This window comes from Coenobita brevimanus, chromosome 38 (genome assembly GCF_032717465.1).
Source record: "Coenobita brevimanus isolate Jiangsu-jjx chromosome 38, ASM3271746v2, whole genome shotgun sequence".
NCBI classification, from domain to species: Eukaryota; Metazoa; Arthropoda; class Malacostraca; order Decapoda; family Coenobitidae; genus Coenobita; species Coenobita brevimanus.
In genome coordinates, this window is record NC_136991.1 from 35236219 (window position 1) to 35242478 (window position 6260).

General features: G+C 42.0%; 1 non-coding gene across 1 annotated transcript; it reads right to left on the reverse strand.

Moving 5' to 3' along the window:
• Positions 1-3091: 3091 nt before the first annotated feature.
• LOC145396634 (5S ribosomal RNA) lies at positions 3092-3210 on the reverse strand. Its single transcript, XR_013896796.1, has one exon. It is a non-coding gene; the product is annotated as a 5S ribosomal RNA (ribosomal RNA).
• Between the last annotated feature and the right edge of the window lie 3050 nt (positions 3211-6260).

The following is a 6260-nucleotide window of genomic DNA, read 5'->3' on the forward strand; positions in this document are numbered from 1 at the left end:
AGGCTTCACAGCCTGCTTTCAAGGCCCAGTAGTCCTCCTACGTACCGCACACCTCTACATGTCACCACTTCGGCGCTAACACCCACCGTCCATATTGAATACATGCTAGGGCTGTCTCATACAGGACTGGTGTATTGGTGAATAGCTTGCTTGAATCAGTATTACTAAAGCCTTTTAGAATCTTAAAATATTCAATCAGTTGTCCCCTGAGTCTCCGTTTTCTAAGAGAGAATAGGTTTCATTCCCTGAGTCTCTCGAGATATGGTTTATTCCTCAGGGACGGGATTAACTTGGTAGCCCTACGCTGGACCGCTTCCAGTATTTCTATATCTTTAATTAGGTGAGGCGCCAAAAGAGAGAGAGAGAGAGAGAGAGAGAGAGAGAGAGTACACTCTTTATTGCATTAACGGACAGTGTACGTGGGCGGGATGTACTGGGTTAGTGGCAGGCAGACGGTGTGGCATGCCGTGGGAAGTGTACTGTACAATGTGAAGGTAGGCTGGCAAGGTGCTACGTCAAAGGTGGATGAGCAAACAGTGGATGGCGTTGGTGGATGGAAGTTTGCAGAATGGGCTAAGTCGGTGTGGGTGTTGGTGTAGGACGGAGCGAGTATACCTTGTGAAGATGGCCAGTGTTGGCGGTGGGAACGTGAAAGATAAAGGTTTGTCATAAATAGTCAGTGTGTGTGTGTGTGTGTGTGTGTGTGTGTGTGTGTGTGTGTGTGTGTGTGTGTGTGCGTGCGTCCAAGCGTGCGTGCGTGCGTGCGTGCGTGCGTGTGTGTGTGTGTGAGCGGAGGGGAGGAGGAAGAAAAGGGGTGAAGTGGGTGGATAGCAGTGGGTGGGAAGGGCTTGAATGGTGATGGGTGGTGGGACATGGCAGGAGTAGTACACCCAGGCAAGATAGGCGTTGTAGATAAGGGTGTGGTGAGGGTTTGATTCACAGTTGTCTCCAACAAGCCATTAATAATACCGTACACCGCTCCTGGATACCTGATATCTTATCGCAGATTAAGAAAGTCGTCATCTTAAGGAAAGGTTGAAGACTTTTATGCTGTGGCTGCTTAGAAATGGCGACATTAATTGGAAGACTCCCTGATGAAAGTCCTACAGAAAAAGAAGAAAATGAAGCCAACTGGCAAGAGTCCAGAAGAATTAATCAGTAAGTCGATATATTGGAATCCAGGTCCTCTTAACATCTTTCCGATAGGGGATGGTCGGAACAAAAACATAATCGGTCACGTGATCTGTCTGACTCTCTCAGTGATTCTGATTCTCGCTCTTATATGATTCACTCTGTCTCTGTCTTTGTCTGTGTCCATTCCCATTACTTAGTCCATTCTCTCGTCAGCTAACGAGGCTTCGTAATACGTTTTCCTTTCCAATTTATTTCTTGATACGGCAAACTTACTTATATTTATTGAAGTAAACTGTTTTTATTCTAAATACTTGAAAAACATGCAAGAGAATATTACGGTGCTACATAGAAATAAAGAGTTAAGAGGAGATGCTGAAAACTCCCGAGGCCAGCAGATTACGGGAGCTCAGTGCCCCAAGTGCTTCCCCTTTTTTCTTTATCTCTTTCGGTACTGCTTTGGTTACTTTTTTTTTTCTTTTAAGATATTCAATAGACGAGAGATTTTAATTCCCTTTAGTCTAAGGACGTACCTGTTAAATATACTTTTGTTACCTTCAGACTCCTGCATTAGACTTAGGAGAGATCTATTATACTGGAGGATTTAATGAAGGCAGTATCTAATCCCTCCAGCTAGAAACTCTCTCCCCAGCTTAATAAAATCGTCCGAAAATAGAAAAAAAAATTATGTATAATCGGAAGAAAGCAATTATCCAGTTCTTTAGCTGTGAAGAAATGATCTCGCCTGAATAAAATCGTCCACTGGTAGCAAGAATAAAACACTTACGCTCGACCATCCCAGTAAATGATTTATAGAGAAAGCTTTGAACACTTCCTACGACCTCCAGTCACTTGATCAGGGTATATCGACCAGCACGGATTTAGCTACTGGCTACTTCATGTGTGACTCAACCTTTGTTTCTTCCTTCTTGCATTAATCAGCCTTTGCTTCCTTCTTCTGGCATAAATTCTTCCATTTTATTTTCCTTACTCCCAAATGGTTGTATTTAGCGCATGGGTCAGTTTCTGATATGGAGGTTAGCTGTCACTGTCATTAATTCGTGCACTAATATAAATATTTCCAAAGTTGAAAATGGCAGCTTGCAACGTACAAAAATATAATAAGACTATTCGCTTCCGAACACACGATCGATTCCTTGTCGTAACTTATGAAATGTATTTACATTAGAGAATAACAGACGAGGAGTTTGTGTACTGACCTTGTCCTCCCTAAAAAAAAAAAAATAATAATAATAATAATAATAATAAATAAATAATTATAAAAGAGAATATGAGTTCTCTTCTCGTAATATCAACTGCATTTGTACAGAGAACATGAGGCATAGGATGGGTCTGCATTGTTTTTGTCTTTCCTGCAGTAAAAAAAATTGAGTTACGAGAGGGGATCGAACGTATACATAGCTGAGAATTCCACCCCTGGCATCTTGAACTGAACGGATCTGGAAAATGCCACTTGTTTATGGAAAAAGGCTAATTTTACCGTCAATCAGAGTTTCGTTCCTTCATTTTTGCATTAATTATCTGGTTTGTGACGTACTTTTTTACTTACTGTGGCGGCTAGAAGAACTTTATTCAAACAGGGAAGGACTCACGTATCGAAGGAGTTTATTAAGGCCCTATCTAACCCTCCTGTCTGAAAGATCTATCCAACACTGAACAGCATGGTAAGGAGATGGCTGGGATATACTGAAGAAAAAGATGTTCCTGGGCTCACTGGAAAGAGAAATGCCGTCAAAAAAAAATATATATATAATAATAATAAATAAAATACACTGAAGAAGGGCATCCAGCACAGAGGATTAATTAATCGCTTCGCTCCACATACATTCATTCATTGCCAGACGCCATGTATCCCAAACGGGGTGGCCAACGGCTTAGAGTTAATTGTTTTACAGGGAGGGGCACTAATCCTCCACCAACCCCACTTGACACGTAGGGATGCCAACAGCATCTGGTGTTCCCAGGTGGTCACCCATCCAAGCACTAACCAGACCCAACGTTGCTTAACTTCGCTGATCGGACGGGAAGCGGTGTACTCAACGTGGTATGGCCGTTGGCATCATTTGCATTATAATCTTGCTGCCGTCAAAAGACTACATTCAGTTCAGTAAAGCGCCCTAGTAGTGAGGTACGTAATGACGAGTGTATATGACCTCTCAGGTTCTAAAAGCTCTCATAAACTGAGCAATGTCACCTGGAGATAATAGATATATAAATGAATTGTATGACATGGGGGTCAATCTCTGTGGCGCCTTGTATTCGGAGAACGACAGTGATATTTCAGAATTTTATTGCCTTTCTGAATGTAGTACTCACACGCTTAAGATTAACTTCTTATCTGTGATCAGGTATTGTGCTTTATACTCCTGCTACCTTCAGACGAATTTATGCAGCTGAGGGATTCTTTTCATGCTGAAGGGGTTAGATATAACTTTCTTTAACATCTTCACTATAAAAAAAGAAAAAAAAAATCACCAAGGTGAAAAAAATGACTGAGCAAAAACAATAAACCGATAAAATATCTGAGTAAAGTATTTGGTTATATGACAGTCAACGGTCAACATTTGGAGGGCCTGAGGCTATTAATATCGTCACGAACAAAACTGAGAATAAGTCAGAGGAAGCCGAGAATGTTAATATAATCACCATACATAGTTGTACCGTTAACCATTCCATGGTTAGAACAATTTTAGCATTCTAAGTCTGCTGACAGCGATTGATTTTACTGAGCTCAATGCGAGTCACAGGAACCTTTGATTGTTACGAATAACACCATTAATACTGGTGCACTTTATCGTCCCGTGGCCGAGACAGCTCAAGTATTGTATTCCGACTGAGGGAAGACGATTTTATTAGCTGACGGTGAGTCATAGGAACCTGGGCGTCTAGATGATTGTCACCAACACAGAAAATGACTAAATAAAGGAGGTCTGTAGTGTACACTGTAATCACACAAGAAGAATGTAAGTGAAAATTCAGATTTATAAAAGCCGGACCTGACAACTCCCTCTCTGAATTAGTCATAGCTCTGGACAGACTTAGCCTGTTCCCTAAGTATAGAATACTAGCAGGGTTCTCGGTGTTGCCACGGTAGAGAAAAAAATCTATGGTCGTGCAGACTGGCACTGTCTGGGACCCTAAGATGCCACCCCACTGTGGGAAACAACACCCGTGGCTCCATATAACCCATTGAATCTATACTCCCCCTTAAGGTTCATTTCCCCAGGGATATATTCCCCATATTCTCCATGAACCTATTCCAGCCATGGACTCATCACACTGACCAAATCCCCATGGACTTATTTTCCCATTTCCTGCCCACACACTCACTCACCCTCACTAACTTACCCTGCCCACTCACCTCACCCAAACTGTTCACCCACCTCACCTATCCGCCTACAACTCTACCCACCCGGCCACCAAGCTCAACCACGTTGACAATACAGTGACTTTAAAGCTACCAGTATTGTATGGTTGTAGGAGGCAATTAAAAACTGTAAGGTAATTGGCCACCAAGATCAACCATGTCGACGTGAAACACATCATTTTGGCAATCAGGGGCGCCAAATTAGCAACTTTAAGCCGCACCTCTCTTAGATCCATTTCGAGGCCTCTAGAAGGTTCCTCCTTAATTTCTTTGGCGAACAAGCAGACACGAACACAGACAGACAGACAGACACACACACACTTTTAAAAACTTTTGTTGGAATAATTAAGACTGCCTCATTCAGGACTGATATATATATATATATATATATATATATATATATATATGGTAATGGTATTTAATGGTTGTGTTTCTATGGTGGTTGGTGGGGGCGCCTATCATCCACTCAGTGTAGCGCTACTCTACTCCAGAGCGACTCCACATTGCGTGAATTGCCAAAAGATTTTCTGTAGGCCAGGAAATCATTTATCACGTAGGGAAGTAACCTTATAACCAACCAATACGTGTTCCCTGCGTGTCAACAAGTGGGTTGACGGAGAGTTAGTGCCCCTCCTTGGATAACAACTAACTAAAATGACAAAGAAAATACCTTGGACCAGGAGTGACGAACAGGTGACGACCATGGACAATATAAAGGCCATGGTGCGGATTTCAACAGGGAATGTGAGGGGTGCGAATGATGAGGTAAGAGAGAGAGAGATTGTCCAGGTGCTTGAGGATGCAAAAGCGGATGTATACGGATTGACTGAGACTAAATAGAGCGTGTGAGAGAGCGAAAGTATGGATTGGGTTTATGTGTGGGAGTAGGTGAGACAGAGACTCCAAAGGAGAGTGTATGCATTGTTGTGTGCAAGATGTGAAAGGAAAATATAAGAGAGTATGGATCAGTGGTTCAAAGACTGTGTGGGTAAGACTTAAAGTAGGAATACAAGCATGGGCGTTTGTGTGTGTATAAGCGCCAACGGAAGACCGTGTGAGCAGTGAAAGAGGAGTTCTGGGCAAATGTGGAAGCATGCATGGAAAAGTTTGAGAGAAGAAGAAATTAAGTTCAAATTTATTTGGGATGTCTGTTCCACTGAAAATACCTCCACCGTTCCTAATTTTCGTCTAGGAGATTTCGATGGCTTAAGAGCTTATTTTCGAACGGTATTCCACAGGGAGATTAGCTATTGGAGGGAATGCCAGGTCAGTGTGGAATCCCAGGTCATAAGTCAGGCGCAGGAAACACCTGGGGATGTCCGTCAGGTGTCTGTGAGGGAGGAGGTGGTAGATAGGAATGTAGTCCAGGTGACGGAAATTAACTCAGCTACAGTACCAAGCAGACGTTCAACCAGTGAGAAGTATAACGAGTTAATAAATATAATACATGGAGGCCAAGATAGATATATTCCTTCAAAGCCGTTTAGAACTAATAATTCGGAACCTACATGGTTAAACAACAGATTAAAATCTCTCATAGGCCAAAGGAAAGGAATATATAGAAAAATAAAACATGGAGAGGAACACTTACGTAACCGGTACACAATTTTAAATAGAGAAGTAAAGAGGGAGATAAGAAAAGCAAAGAGAAGTTATGAAATTAAGGTTGCAAGTGAATCAAAAGAAAACCCCAAGGGTTTTTATCAAATGTACCGAACGAAAAATAAAGATAGGATAGGAC